Raw genomic sequence first — 16,958 nt, 5'->3', positions numbered from 1 at the left:
AGCCTAGAACTCACTGTGCAGGCCTTGAACTTACAGAGATCTGCATGTCTGGGATTAAACGCATGCACCAACATGAGCCCACCTTAGAAGCTCAAGTCTTAAGTAGCTTAGGATCCCCAGGGTGAAAGACACACCCATCACATTTATTTATTTGTTTGTTTGTTTATGCCAAGTAAGACAAGGGATCAATTCTCCAATCTCCTTGGTAGATAAATCACAAAGCTTTAGTGTTACCACCCTGAAGGGGATATGTGTATGTGCACATAACTGTATCTGTGCACTGGTTGGAGGTTAACCACCACATATCACATGGAAAGCCTTCCAGAAAAAAATACTGTGGTGATTACAGTTGTAGAAAGAGATGTATGATCACATGGGGCAGGGGGATGGGGGAGAGACACTTGAACAAAAGTTCCCCATATATGCACAGGGGAGAGAAACATAGAACGATCCAGGCAAGCTAAGCATGATGATGCACACCTGTAACCCTAGGAGGATGAGTATGAAGCTAGCCTGGACTACACAGAAGGAGCCTACCCTTAAAAAAAACCCACATCAAATGTTAATGGTGGTTATTTCTGTGAAGTAAAATGAAATGAGGCAATGATTTCATGTTTATTTTTGTAAATTTTTATTGTATTTTACAAAGGGCCATATCCACATATACATTAAACTTGTAACATTCAAATTAGCAATTCCACAGTATAAACAGAACAGGAATTTCTTCTCTGGCATCTGTGTATTAAAAACAGCAGTTTAGGCACGGTGACATGTCTTTTGATCCCAACACTCAGGGGGCAGAGGCAGGAGATCTCAGTGAGTTTGAGACCAGCCTGGCCTGCATAGTGAGTTCCAAGGCAGCCAGGGCTACTTAATGAGATGCTGTCTCAAAACAAACATGTGAAAAATACTCGTATTTTCCTAGTTGTGTCCATCATAAATGACAAAGTCTTGGAGGAAGAAAATGCAGTGAGCTACTACTGATTTACATAATGGAATGTTAGACAATGAATAAATACGTTGCATATGCAAATTTTGTGTAGTAAAAATAGTAAAGCTGTACTGGGGGGCTATATGCAGAGAAATCAGCTACGGAAGGATACATACCATACTGATTAGCTTTTTGCTTTTGTTTTTTGACACAGGTTTCTCTGTGTAGCTTTGGAGCCTGTCCTGGAACTCACTCTGTAGACCAGGCTGGTCTCAAACTCACAGAGGTCCGCCTGCCTCTGATTCCTGAGTGCTGGGATTAAAGGTATGCGCCACTCTAGTCTGGCTACATAACAAATAGTTTAGAAAGCATAAATTGAGGGGGGACTGGCCACGGTGATTTAACTTTCTTCTTAGCATTTGATGTTTCAGAGCCATTCTAATGTATGCACAGCTTACTTGCATAAGAAAAGCAAAATCCACATCCATTTGGGGTTAAACAAATGAAATATGCTGGCTTCACATTTTGACTGCTCAAAGTCTTATGCGCCATCCAACATGGATGTGTTCAAAACAGACCAGACGGAGTATGCTAACAGAAAGGGTATCCAGCTTCATGGTGGGAGGGGAAACGATACTGTCGTCCACTACACAACCAGACCACTGGGAAAACCAGGGCAAGAACAAGTGTGACAGCTGCCATAGACTAACAAGAACCGAACTTCCCCAGTTACTGAGTCTGGAGAAGAAAAGAACAGCACAGATGAAATAGTACCTCAAAGTCAAGGACTGGATAAGCATTCGGAACAAGGAAAAAGGAAAAGAAACTGGAACAAGACAAAAGGAATGAGGCCCAGATTAAACACACCAGTAACAAACTCAAAGGAAGAAGTGAGTTACAGTGAACTGTAGTGTGCCCCAAACACTGAGGCATCAGGTTTTTTCTTTTAAAGATTTGTTTATTGTATTTTATTTTATGTGTGTGTGTGTGTGCCTGAGTGTCTGTAAGTACACTATAAGTATGCGGGTACCCTCAGGAGCCAGAGAGTCTCCTGGAATTGAGATCCCTGGAACTGGAGTTGTAGGTTGGTTGTGAGCCATCCAATGTGGGTGCTGGGAACTGAACCGAAGTCTTGAGGGAGAGTGAGTGCTCTTAACTGCTGAGCCCCATGGGCAAGGAAATTAACTGTATTAGTAACTTTTCTTATTGCTTCGACAAATACCTGATAAGTAGCACTTTAAGATGCTGTGGATATCGCTCTGTATAAATAAAATGCTGATTGGCCAGTAGCCAGACAGGAAGTATAGGCGGGACAAGCAGAGAAGAGACACTGCCAGCCGCTGTGAGGAGAAGCAACATGGTAAGATACCAGTAAGCCACAAGCCACATGGCAACTTATAGATTAATAGAAATGTGTTAATTTAAGATATAAGAACAGTTAGTAAGAAGCCTGCTACGGCCATACAGTTTGTAAACAATATAAGAGTCTGTGTGTTTATTTTATAAGTGGGCTGTTGGACTACTGAGACTTGGCGGGACCCGGAGAGAAAACTCCAGCTACATTAAGAGGGGAAGGATTTATTTCAGCTTACAACTTAAGAAGGGATGTTGTCTGTTATGGCAGCAGGAGTCAACAGGAAAGTAGGGCCTGGCTATAAAGCTTCAAGGCTAGTCTCCAGTGACTCACTTCCTCCAGCTCCAACTCCTAAAGGCTCTAAAACCTTTCAAAAACAGCGCCACCAGCTGGGGAAACAGTGTTCAAACACACGAGCCTGTGGGGGACATTTCAGGGTCAAAACATGAGGATACCTTCAGTATTCCAGGCCTTGAATGGTCATAACTAGTAAGGTGGCACAGCGGTCCCTGCTGTCAAAGAGGACACAAGCAAACAAAAAGAAATGCATCAGAAATCCTGCAGTGAGTGAGATCTAAGAGTTAAGTTCAGAAGAGCATCCTGTTTGAACTTGTGGGTGAGAAGCCTATAGGAAGAAAACTACTCTAGAAAAGAGTGAGTGGAAAACTGAACAGGTGCCTGGAGAACACCTGTCCAATTTTCTCCATCAGCATTTCTGACCTGAATGACAATTACCACTCAAGCTCAGCCTTTTTCCTTCTCTCGACTTTTTAAACTTCACTATAGCTTTTATGTATGGACTTACTTGGGAATCCAATTCTACACACACACACACACACACACACACACACACACACACACACACACACACACACACAAATGTTTCTAAAGGAAAAACAACTACAAGCTGAAATACAATGCTTAGAAACCATTTAGTCATGAACCAATACTTGCCTTCCTTCTTGCACATTTAAAAACATGATTTTGAAAATAATGTTTTGTGCGTGTGTGTGTGTGTGTTTGTGTGAGAGTATGTGTATCTGAGTAAAGGTGCCCTCTGAGGCTAGAGGCGTCAGATGTCCCTGAAGCTGGAATTACAGGTGGTTGTAAGCCACCCAATAAGGGTACTGAGAAACAAACTCAAGTCCTCTATAGTGTTCTGAACTGCTGAGACATCTCTCTAGTCCTGCTGCATTGTTGTTAAGAACAATTTAAGATAATCGAAACAAACAGATGTCTCAAAGTCTACCATTTCAGAGCATTCGGAGTGGCTGCCTTCCCAGGAGAATCAATGTCATCATTGCTGCTGGTGTCCCTATGTAATATGCGTATGCAGCCAATTCGTGATTTAGCCATTTTTGTTATTCTGTGCTGTCTTCCAATGGTGCCATACTCTCCTCCCCTCATTAAGGTTATGTATGTACATCATGATTATTGAAATTTAGTTCACTTTAAAGCCAAATATAATGCAGTTTGTGTTTCCTTTCAGTTAACTATTGCTGGGGAAGACCTCTTTGGTGGTCTAACCCCCTATAAAATTCCCATGCTCCTGAAGGTTACCCCAGGAGAACTCAGTGGTTCACAAGTTAGACTTGGGTGGAACCATGTCTTTGATCTGTTGATGGTACCTATCTGAGGTGAGTGGATGTTTGTTTCCCACTTGCCAGGAAAAGCTCCATAATGCTTGTATGTTACTGCTGGTGTGTCCGATCTTTCTTGCCTTCACTATACCTCCATTGCCCTAACACTCCATCTTAGATAGTCTATCAAGGTCCCACTCTTCTTTCTGCCCACAGCTCCCAACTTGCTGTCTAGACCCTGGGCTGTTTCCCAGTCCCCAGCATGGCTGTTTTTCTCCATCTTCCTTCACTGTCTACAGTGCTGAAGCCTCCAGTAGTCATTATTTTATCTGCCTCATATTGGAAACTTGTCTCCTATGTAAGAAAATGTTCTGTTTTATCAGTGTGCATGGCAGGCAGTCCCATCTGCTACAGAAGCTGAAAACACCCGCTCCTGTTTCTAGCTTCCTTGGAACTTTGGCCACGACTAGCTCCTGAAGGTGTAGGTTGTGACTCCACATGGGGTCGGATAACTAAATGTGGGAGTGACAAAAAAATTTGGGAAGAGCAAAAAGATTTTGAATGTGCAACCATCAAAACTTAGCCCAAAATGAACCATGTGAATGGATCCTAGATGTCTGACAGTGTTTGACCGGGTTGCATCACACAACTTTGGTGTAGTCTCAGTTCTGAACACACAACACATGGCTTGCGCTGCACATGCTGTCACTCCAGAAAACACCGATGAACACTGCATGAACCAGCACAGCTCAGATCTGAGATCACCGAGGTTACAAATGACTGTGTTTCCACTATATACACAAAGCTTTCTGCTGACAGACACTGTGGCTTAATCATGGAAAACAAAGACTTTTTAGTATTTCCCTACCATCGTTCCTCAGCATGTAATAGAATCAAATTAGTATATCGTTGCAGTATGCTGTTTCAGAATGTTGGATTTGCAAAACAAAACAAAAACCCAGAACTGCTGTTGAGTTGTTGACTTTAGTTTCATTAAAAACTTGGGAATAAGACAGGATTTCCAATCATTTCTGAAATGGCCCTAAACATATTTCTATCATTTAGTTATGCATTTGCGTGAAGTGGTGTTCTTAGCATTGGAGATTATAAAGCAAAAATATCAATCAACTGTGAAAAAGGTTGAATATGCTCTAGTTTCTGTGGTGGTCTGTCAAGATTTAACTCCTTAAGCCTCCCACCCCACCACCAACTCCTAATACTGGGGATTGAACCCAGAGCCTGAACAGGCCAGAAAAGTGCTCTACCACTGAGTTATATCTCTCCTAGCTCAAAATTTCATTGTTCACTTTCAAATAAAAAAGCACATATGTTTTATTAGCATACAAATTTGCCTTTGTGCCTAATAGGTGTGGAAAAATTGTATATATACAAAATATGGCTTGAAAAATGTTAAAAATAATTTATTATTGGTAAATGTTAGTTTGTACACCTATGATATATACTCATGAACCTGGGGTCATATAAAAATTTCTTGGTCAAAAAAGCTACAAGCAGGAAACATTTAAGCCCTTGACCTAGGCAGGGACAGAGCACGGACCCATCCTGGACTTGAACTCTGGGAAGTATCACATGCTGATCCTAATCATGGTGGTGCTACCAGTCTCAGGGGGAAGTACACGGTACCTTATGGTGACTATAGAGGCCCAGGAGTTAGCCTCAGAGAAGCTCAACTGCTGTGCCCTCCTGCGGGGTTTCACACTTTGGCTATAGCTCTAGCTGTCAGGGGTTCGTTGCTCCCACTTGTCCCCCAAGCTTGGTTTTCATCTTCTCAACCACGGTGAGTTATCTAATAGCCTTTCAATAAATTCCTCTTCTGTTTCAATAAACCCAAACTTGTTCTGCTTACAACTGAGTCAGCACCCTTGTCGCATTATTAATCAATTGCCTTCCTGGAACACTGCCGAACAGTAGTATGGAACATTAAATTGCATTTCTTAACGGGGATAAAAACATGTATTTTACCCTGGTACTTGATAGTCTGGCTAAGGGAAGAATTCAAAGCTGAGCATCAGTGGGCCTTAAAGCGAGCACCAAGACTTCTGTTTTCACATCAGCACCAATGCTGAGAAACCTACAGCCAATCTGAGCCTCATTTTTTTTTTTTGCCATTATTTAATTTTAAGCCTTAAAAATTGTTTATTTTTATGTGCATACCTATTTCGCCTGCATGTGTGTATGTGTACCACATGCACTCCCGGTGTCCTTGGAGGCCAGAAAAGGGAACTTAATCCTCCAGAACTGTGATTCCAGATGGTCGTAAGCTGCCACATGGGTCCTGGGAACTGAATGAACCCTCTTAACTGCTGAGCCATCCCTCCAGCCCCAGAACTTCAGGTTTTCGTTGTTGTTGTTGTTTTAAAGATGTGTGCGGGTGTGAGTATACGCATGCGGCACAAGGCATATATGGAAGTCAGAAGACAACTTTACGATCGATCGCGCTCTCTACTACCACTATGTGGGTCCCAGGGATTGAACTGAAGTCATCAGGTTTGGTGGCAAATGCTTTACCTCAGATCCATCTTGCCAGCTTCTAGATCTGCTTGTCTACCGAGTACTGTAAAATGTTCCTAACATGTACCCAAGATGCACTTTGTTAGCTACTCACCAAAGAGCACATGGGTCTTCTTGGCCTAACTACAGAGATGTTCTGATTGTCAATCATGATCTTGCTGCTTTAGTCCAATCTGCCAGGTATTCCTAGCCTTTTTAGATTGATTCTTTTTAGACTGATTCTATTTACTTTTACCCATTTCTTGGTCATTTTGTTGTACTTATTTATGTTATATCAAATTCAGCTTCTGCAATCCCACTTTGATCAATCTGCCTTTTGAAAATTACACTTTATTATGATTGTGTATATGTATAGGCGCACATGTGGAAGTCAGAAGAAAACTGGTAGGAGTCAGTTCTCTCCCTCCACCACGTGGAACGTGGCATCAAATTCAGGCCATCCAACTTGGTGACAAGTGTCCTTACCCACTGAGTCATCTCCCCAGCCCCATTTCTTTAATCTGTATGCATGTGCATTTCTACATATATGTATGTGCACTATGTGTGTAGGTACCTAGTTCCAAGGGGTTGTGAACCACCCTATATGGGTGCTAGAACCCTTTCCCCAGCCAACAATTGTATTTTTAACTTCTAGGGGCATTTGTTTATCTCTCTCATGAACTTATTTCTACAGTATCTTGTTTTTGATTTATGAATAAATTATCTGCTCTCTGGTGACATTAATACTTAAAAAAAACTGCAGTGTTTTGAACCTACTAGTCTCTACCAGAGCCCCACTGACTTTGGCTTTATCATACTAATACTGTAGGCCTTTGCAGGACTCTGTGTTTACAGTTTCCTCTGTCTTACTTGATTGTCATGCTATCCATTCCTGGCAGTCCAGAAATCTGTTGGGTTGTCCTTTCCATCAAGGCCCTTTCTCATCACTTCTTCATGTATCTGAGGAGACAGAGCCAGCTATACAGTTCAGGCTGTCACAATCATCTCCTGAGCTTTCCAAGTGCGGCGATTACAGGAGTGTGCCACCTTGTCCAGCAGGTTTATCTTTCCTAAGGAAGGGAGGTAACAGGTATGATGGCCGTTTTCCTGAAGCAGCAGCGATCCTGCATTGAAGTCTCAGTTGGGCATGGTAGCACAAGCTTGTAAGCCCAACACAAGGGAAGAAGAAGCAAAGGCAAGAGGCAGGATGCAAATTCAAGGCCAGCCCTCTGTCCATGGCAGACCTAGGTCAGTTGGGGCCACTGAGAGGCTCAATCTCAAAAATAACTTAGTAAAAATAATCCCCATTCATCAGGAAGTCTGCACCAGACATGTTTATTAGCAGATGAGTTCACATAACTGATGATTTCCCCTTGCAAGGTCTAGTATCTTCCTCAAGTCTTTTTTCCAGTATAGGATGTTGGTCTTGAAAGTCAAAAACTGCTAGGCAGCCGGGCGGTGGTGGCGCACGCCTTTAATCCCAGCACTCGGGAGGCAGAAGCAGGTGGATTTCTGTGAGTTTGAGGCCAGCCTAGACTATAGAGTGAGTTCCAGAAAAGGCGTAAAGCTACACAGAGAAACCCTGTCTTGAAAAATCAAAGCTGGGGGAGGGGACAGGGACACGGGGACACAACAACGACGACAACACACACTGTTAGGCATGGGGGTTAGTTATCCTGGTTGGTTTTTATGTCAACTCAACTCAACCTAGTCATCTGAAAAGAGAACCTCAGTTAAAAAAATGTCTATAAGATCCAGTGGTAGGCAACCCTGTAGGGCATTCTCTTAATTAGTGACTGATGGGGAAGGAGATGGTGCTGGTCCATTATGGGTGTGGTCATACTTAGCGGGGTGGTCCTGGGTTCTATAAGAAAGCAGGATGAACAAGTCTGAAGAAGCAAGCCAGTGAGCAGCACCCTTCTACGGCCTCAACAAAAGTTCCTGCCTCCAGATTCCTGCCCTGACTTCTTTTGATGATGAACAGTGACGTGCAAACTTCATAAGCAAAATAAACCTTTTCCTCCCCAACTTACTTTTGGTCAGGGTGTTTCACCACAATAGTAACCCTAAAGACAGGGATCATTGGCCTGTAATCCCAGCCCTGAGGCAGGAGGATCTTGAGTTCAAGGCCAGTCTGGGCTACATGAGAACTTGTCTTAAAAAAAACAACAGGGTGCAGAGTGATGTCTCAGAAGAGTGCTTACTGCTCTTACAGAGAATCAGGGTTCAGTTCCCAGCACTAGCATAGCAGTTTATAACTGCTTGTAACTCCAGTTCCAGGGGATCTGACACTATCTTCTGACATCTCACACTCACACATGGCACACATACTCACTCAGGCACACACATACGCTCATAAACAAATAAACATTTAAAACAAGACCAAGGCAAAACCAGGCTAATTCTGTACCCATGCCAACTGAAATAGAAGGTCCTGATTAATAAACCAACTAAACCTAATATAACTTACATGAAATAAGGGCAGACGGGCATATTTATAATAATTTGTAGATAATAACCTCAGTGTCTGTGAGCCCAGTGGTCTCCCCAACAGAGGAGTCTGGATGAAAATGCTCCATACAAACGGCATTCTGTTCTGTTCTGAGTCTAAATGTGACATGCCTTTTCCAGACACGGGAGAAATGCACAACTACATTAACTTAAGAAAGGGTTTTCAATGCCCTCATCTGATTTGCGATGTGTTGTTGCCTTAAAATGACTGCTAATCTTAAGTATGTAAATACTGTCCATACAAGGGAACAAGTCCTCTTTGGACACCCAACTTTCTACTTTAAAGTTTCAGCAAAAACATGTCAAATATGTTGGGTGGTGAGTGGTGATGAAGTTTAGGCTGATCCTGCTGTGCAGAGGTCTCACAGCAAGTGTTCTGGAATCTTCTACTCAGTACACTTTAGTTTATTCTACTTTTCTTTCTGAGTCCTAACTTTTGGCCCCGTAGTTTGTATAACTCTCCTCAAGACCAGTGAAATAAAACAGGAGTTCAAAAGCATTTTCTGTAAAGGGCAAATGAGTATGTTAGGCTCTGGCGTACCCACAGAGAGGATATCAAAGAATGGGACGGGCAGTATCCCCATAAAACTTTATTTATAAACCAGGCAAGGGGCCACATTGGGACCATAGCCAGTTCCAGGACTATGGGGATGAACTCCTTTTTGTAACTTACTAAGATCTTTTAAAATCTGTGTGCATGCATGTGTACAATGTGTGTGTTCCTGCGGCATGACTGCCACCCTGAGTGTCATACTGTGTGTATAAAGGTCACAGGACAACCTTGAGTTAGTCCTTGCCTTCCACTTTGAGACAGGGTCTCTTGTTTGTTACTGCATATACCGGGCTAGCTGGCCCATGAGCCCCTGGAGATTCTGTCTCTTCCTCCCATTTTGCCTTAGAAATGCTGGGATTACAGGTATGCGCGACTATGACTGGCTTTACATGGGTTCTGGTGATTTGAACTCAGGTCCCCACATTTGTGGAACAAGTACTTTGCCCACTGAGCCTTCTCCCAGTGTTCAACTTTTTTAGTAATGGACTCTGTATTGCTCATTAATCATCTTTTTGGGTAATAAGATGACGTGGCCATGCTTTGGTCTCTTAGCTGAGGGTTGAACATGTGTATTGAAAAGAAGAGTGATGCTAAGCTATTCACCCGAATCACAGACATAACTCTTGTATGTTTTTAGCCATTCATAGCTAAGAACATAGGTTTATAGGCATATGAAAAACCATAAACAGTTTCTTACTTGGGGGCTGACAGGTCTATTTTAGGGAGCAGCTGAGGCTAGAGGATCATCAAAAGAGCATGAGTTCGAGGACAAGTGGGATATACAGTGAACCTGTTTCAACAGTAAGGAACGCAGGAAAAGGATGGGAACCTCTGCTGGTCTGCCTGGCACTGTGCCAAAGATATTCAACACGTAGACAAGTGACGGGTGGCTCTGCTCACTCTCCTCTCATTCCATATAAACCCAAGCCTCCAATTCCTGCATTTGGAGGCTGGAGGTTTCCAGATTGCAACAGAGGAAGGAGCGAGCGGCAGAGGTGGATTTGGTCAAGTTCTTGAGCTGAGATGATGGAGCTGAAGGAGGGGTGAAGGGCGTCAAAGCAGCCAGCACTGGACAGAGTATCAGGAGGAAGGGGCTAGGGGTTGGGGAGATAGAGAAAAAGTGAGCAAGAGCATCCACCTCACTTGGAGATCATGGAAAGCCCCTCCTGTGGACTCAGTGGAGCAGAGTTGGACCCAGAGAATACAAGAAAATTCAAGGAGACAATTAAATCAAGTTCTACAGAAATAAGGAACATGCACAGTGGTGAGAACCCCTGTGGGGCCAGAAACTGGGTCTGTTCCTACTAGGCAGCCAAAACAGGCCTCATAAATCACGGGTACAGGGGAGAGCACTGAGACTGGTACTTGCCACCTCGCTTAGGAGGAAAAGAAGCCCTCCAATAACTACTGCTCGGCTCACACCCAACAAAGCAAGACCTCCAAGATGAAACCAGGGCTGCATCGTGGAACCAAGTTCAAGAATATTTACAGAGATACAAAAAAGTACAATGACTCGTATCCTGCCCAAAATTACTAGGTTCCTAAAAAGGCCTAGCTGGGAGTAGGGGTGCACTCTTACAGTGCCAGTGCTTGGGATCAGAGGCAGGAGAATCAGGTCAAAGCAGAGTTGAAGGTCAGCCTGAGTTACAAGAAACTCGTCCTCTAAACCAACCAACTCATCATCCACCCACCTACCTACCCCAAATCCTATCACAACACAAATGTAATGGCTCAGTGTGTAAAGTTGCTTGCTGCCAAGCCTGATGACATGAGCTGATCCCACAACTTACACAGTAGTGGGAAGAGAGAACCAACTCTTGTAAGTTGTCCTCTAACCTCCATTCTATGCTGCATGCATCCACATCCACAATAAATAAATAAATATAAAAAAAATAAAGACACTATAATCACATTGTTTAAAACTGGTGATGAAGAGAAAAAGAACAAAACCGACAGACCAGTTCTCTTTTGTAACAATGCATCCAGAATGCAGAACAACAACTTTTTAAGTATTGAAAGAAAAGATACTGGCAAACTTGACTTTCATACCTAGCAAAAATATCCTTCACAGTTCAAAGGGAAAAGACTATCTTAGAGGTAAAAGCTAGGGTGGGATATAGCCTAGTGGTAGAGGGCCCAGCATGAGCAAAGGCCTGGTTTTCATCCCCAACAATGCCCTTGGAAAAGATTCTTCAGCAGTGGACCCAGAGCAGAAACATGAAAGCCCTTCAAGGAGAAGACAATGCCAAGTGGAAACCTGCATAGGAAGGAAGAGCATTAGCAGTGTGACCAGATGGCTACACACGCAATGTCTCCCCCTTGATTTTAAATCTTAAAAGACAACCATCAGGGCTATAGATGGCTCAGAAGTTTTCCAGGAGACCCAAGTTTGGTTCCCAGAACCCACACCAGGCAGCTCACAATAGATGTAAGCCGGAGGTCAACTGTGGGTGTCGGTCCTCAGGAGCCATCTACCTTGTTTACAAGACATAGTCATGTAGTATGTTGTTAACAGGACCACTTCAGAGGGTCTCTTCACCCAGTGACAGAAACATTTTTCCACACTGTGTTTCTAGATCAATTAAATCTCTTCAGATACACCCTGCACGCTGGAGAAATAGCTCAGTGGTTTATCACATTTATTGCTTTGGTAGAGGACCCAGGTTCAATTCCAAGCAACCACATGGTGGCTCACAACCTTTAGTTCCAGGTATCCAATACCCTCATCTGACCTCCTCAGGCATCAGCAACACACGTAGTGCACATGCAAATACACAGGTAAAACATTCTTACACATAAAATAAAATAATAATTTAAAAATCAGATAAGCCCCATGACTCCCTCTTGATGTCCATTTCTCTTAAGTGCCTTCCGGCTATATCACTGAAGAACAAGTCACTGTGGAAAGTGTTGCAGAAACCCAACTTCGTACGTCCTCCCACTTGATAAGGTAAACACAGGATTAGGCAACTTATTATTATTATTATTGTTGTTGTTGTTATTATTACTATTATTTTGGAGACAAGGTCTCACAATATACCCTATATCTCCTGGTCCTTGCTATACAGATTCACCTGCCTCAGCCTTCCAAAGGCTGGGATTAAAAGTGTGCACTACACTGGGCTGAACAACTTTTGAAGAGATAAAGTCATCTTCAAGTCCCCCAAGAGGGGCCTCTGATGGAAGATCCTTCAGAATAGTGCACGGAGTCTCCTAGCTATTCCCAGGGAAACATTTCTGGGGTACAGAACATCAAAAACATCTCACCCACATACAACAGCCCATTGTTTAGCTCCCCTGTCACGACAGTTTCACCAGCAGGTCTACCCACTTCTGAGCAATCTCACTGTGTAAACGAGGACGGAACAGAACCCGAAGGAACAGAACCCGTGGGAAGCAAGTTAAGTCACACTAAGACATGCATTGCCCAACTCTAAGATCAGAATGGGCCCTTCCTGTAAGCAACATCAAAGACAAAAGATCCCCAGGAGCTTCCAGAGAGCCCCTCCCAGCAGATCCCCCACTGAGGGGAATTACAGTGGTCTGAGGAGGAGGCAGAGGCCTAGCTGGATGAATGTCAGGGTCATACACTTAGGCACTTCAGTTGGGACATGCATGGATCCCTACAGCGCAATGCAGCAACCCCATTCTCGTTCTGCAGTTAGTTTCATGAAGCTGCTGTCTGAGCAAGACCTGAACTCCCTATTACACTAATGTGGGCAAATGTTCTGAGAGACTGCGTTGAGAAGTCTCACACTTACCCACGAAAGGTGCAGAATAAGGCTCCTCTAGCGTTTTTTTTTTTTTTTTTCTTCCCTACTCTATAAGGAGCCATTACCTTTGAGGTTCAGAAGAAAAACAGAAAGGCCTCTGGCAGGGACTCCTAATGAATACATATGAAATCATGCTCATTTTTCTGATGCACATAAAAGGATCTTGAAAACACACTAGGAAAAAAGGGGGTGAGGAATGTGGGCTGGAAGAGAGGACCACCGATCTGAAAATATACAAACCCAATGAATGTAAAGTACTGAACACAGAGAAATTAAAAAATGCTGTTTATTAAAAGAGCTTGGAGAAAATGTTAGTGTGTTGTATAGGAAAAAGATAATGCATGAATAACTTTCACTAGCGATAAAATCAGTAACAGATCACTGTTATCAAGGATCCTTGTTTTACTCAGTAGCTCTATTATCACAAGGAAACCAACCATTTATTCAATCAGTTTAGATGACACAGAACAGAAAGTCACCCATGGGCCACTCTGAGATTCTGTCTCCTTTCAGTTTACTTTCCAATCTACTTACCTTGTAACTACTGCTAGTTTACATATCTTATAATGATTCTAAGCATTAGGTGCTATTTCACGGGCACCTACTAGTCAGGAGACCAAACAGAGAAGTAAGAAAATAGTACAGTTCGAAGCTTCTATTTTTACATGTATATACTGATGCTGTGTGCACGCGTGCACGCGTGCACACACACCATAGCAGGCCTGTGGAGACCAGACAACAACTTGCAGGGACCAGTTCTCTCTTTCTACCTTGTGTGTCCTAGGGGATCAAACCCAGGTGTCAGCCTTGGCAGTCTTGGCTCACTGAACCATCTCATTGGCTCATTCACGACCCACCATGGGGTCACATAACTAAATGAGGGGGTAATGGAAACGGGGTAATATCAAGGGTTTCTAAACATGCAGTGTGCAAAACCAAAATAAATTCCAAGATGGAATAAATTGGGGCATTTTTGACAGTGCTCAAAAGCCTTGGTTGGCTTTTTTTTAAAAAGTTTTTAACATTTGTTTAGTGTGTGTGTATGTGTGTGTGTGTGTGTGTGTGTGTGTGTGTGTGTGTGTGTGTATTTGTGGAGGTCAGAGGACAACTTGTAGGCATCCATTCTCTTTCCATCAGGCATGAGAGTGGGCATCTTTACCAGCTAAGCTATCTTGCTGGCTTGAGCCTTGATTCTGAACACACAGCACATACTTTGTACTGTGCATGCTATCACACCATGAAACACAAGTGGACCCTGCCTCTAACACCTTGGCTCCGATTTGAGATGATCATGTGTTATGAAATGCAGTATTTTTCACTGTCTACACAAAGCTGTCTATGCCTACAGAAACATTTATTTACAGAAAACAAGAACTTTTAATATTTCCCTACCATCATTCCTCCTAAGTATCATGTGAGCATTTATGTAAACACCAAATTATTATATCTTTGGATTGTACTGTATTAGACAAACATTCATCTCATTAGTGTGCACATTTGCTTTCATCTTTACTACATGGAAAACTATATGTATACCAAGGAATTGTTTACAACAAATTCTTTACAATCAACAAATGTTTGATTCGTATACCTGCTATATCGCCATAGCTGAACAGAGGGGAATCATGAGTGGAAAAGGTAAGGAAGATCCGTTCTGGTTGAACACCACAAGTCTGGGAACAGAGTCTCTCTCTAGACTACACTATTTCCAGATTAACTCAGGGGGATGGGGGAAGAGACCATTCATCCTAGAAGACCATCTGCGACACATCCTCCCACTGCCTCTTCAACGTGCTTGGGAAAGCTCACCTGTAGGCAACCTGATTCACAGAGGTTTTCCTGACGACTGACCCTAGATGAACTCCACAGAACTCCAGGAACACACATGGAGATTCCTATTAGCAAGGTTGGCTTTTTTGATATGCTATAATTATAAATGCAAAATAACCACCCAGCTACAAAGCAACACATACATGGAGGATAAACAAAACCTCAGGATTCCTACAAATTAGTCAAAGCTTACGAGTCTGAGAATGTTCCTTATACACCCAAACCACACATAAGCCCGATAGTTTTTAGACCCATGGTTTGATCCTGTAATGATTGTGGTCTGTTTTTTTTTTCACTAGTGGACAAACACTAACCTCTTGCCCTCCAATCCCTGGGTATTCACCTTTCACTGCCCACTAAAGTACATGCATGGGGACTGTCGTTTCATACAAAACAAGGAGGAAGAGAAAGGACTTCTTGAGTCACATCACATCTTAGAAGTGTGTTCTTTATATCATTGTTCTCAGTCATTTATGAAGGTGAATTTAAAAAATGAATACATATGTTAAAAAGACATGACTTCTGTTGCATCAGCATACTGCTGTTCTTGCAAGTCAAAAAATATAACTTTTCATTATTTAACCTGAGAGTCTGAATAAAAGGCAAGAAATCTTAGGCAAGTTGTAGATCCAGTGAGTCTGTTTCATTTGTAGATAGTGAAGGAGAAAATTTCCTGGGAATGCCTTCAATATCTGAAGCCTTACCCTAGTGAGGTTCACAAGTCTGGCACCTTTTGTACACACGTGTGCGCGCACACACACACATTCAGGTATGCCAGCATGTGTGGACATCAGTGTCTTCTCAAGTGCTTTCCACCTTACTGTGTGAGAAAGGGTTCCTCACTGTACCTGGTTGTCGGCACACCCACTAGACTGGCTGGCTGCAAAAGGACTTGCTAGGCTCCTCCCCGCCCCGTGCCCCCCCTCCCCCGCCCCCATCTACCCAGTGTGGGGATTACAGGCACGTTGGGGTTCAGTGCCTCATGATGCGTGGTGAGTACTTTACTCACTACGCCAGCTCCTTAGCCTCAAGAGCACCCCTCCTTTGTTGAAGTACCCTTCAACAAGGGACTGGATCTTGGCCAACACTAAAATTTGTCAGTAACTTTAGCAGATCAGTTAAAAACATAAAGGAAAATCTATGAGAAGCCATTCTAGAATCCTAAATGAAAGCAGAAGCTCGCTGAGCTCTTTGTGACTTGCATGGAGCTCCCTCCCTAGAACCCTCAACCTCAAGATGGCCACAGCATTGGCACCTGATGAATCTCTATGAGCACTCTCTCCTAGTCCCTAAGAGTTTCATTCTAGAACTGCCTGGTGTTGTAAAAGGGATGAGAGAATTTCTTCTATTTCTACCCTATTACCAGACTTTACGACTCTACAGCATTCCTGTCAAAGCCACTGGGGCACCCTCGCCCCAGGGCCAGCTTCAGAGAACTCCCTTTATGATGAGCAGTTGTGTTCTTTCTTAATCCGCATCTTCCCTTCCTTCTGGCAAACTATGAAAGTCTCTCTACAGGGAAAAGTGTGCAGGAGAGCAAACAGAGCAAGCTATGGATTTCCTAAGATGGATTCCCAACTGTTGCTATGGACAAGGGAACAGTTAACAGGGTAAACACCAGGAAACGATCTAGAAAGGTCCGTTGCTCTCAAAGACAGCCCAACCTTGTATAGGTCAAAGTCTTCAGAAAGGGGTTTGAATCAATCTGCTAATGACATCAGAACAGAGCCAAATAGGAAAGTCCAGCCCTGACCTCCTTGGCACAGGTGGCCTCTGGCATTTTATCACCTTTGCTTGCAGCCAACAAAATCAATAAGCAAGACCATTACAAAGAAATACAGGAGACAGAAAACACTACAGTCTGATTTCTTGTCAGAAGTTCCATGCAAATTGCTATGTAAATGAGCAATTCCTT

General features: G+C 43.1%; 1 protein-coding gene across 4 annotated transcripts in view; it reads right to left on the bottom strand.

Moving 5' to 3' along the window:
* E2f3 (E2F transcription factor 3) overlaps window positions 1-16,958 on the bottom strand; it is an 85,484-nt gene that overhangs the window by 20,674 nt on the left and 47,852 nt on the right. The window lies entirely within an intron of this gene.

The sequence above is a fragment of the Peromyscus californicus genome, unplaced genomic scaffold (genome assembly GCF_007827085.1).
Source record: "Peromyscus californicus insignis strain IS unplaced genomic scaffold, ASM782708v3 Scaffold_8__1_contigs__length_139910024, whole genome shotgun sequence".
Taxonomy (NCBI): Eukaryota; Metazoa; Chordata; class Mammalia; order Rodentia; family Cricetidae; genus Peromyscus; species Peromyscus californicus.
This window is presented reverse-complemented; position numbering and strand designations above follow the sequence as displayed.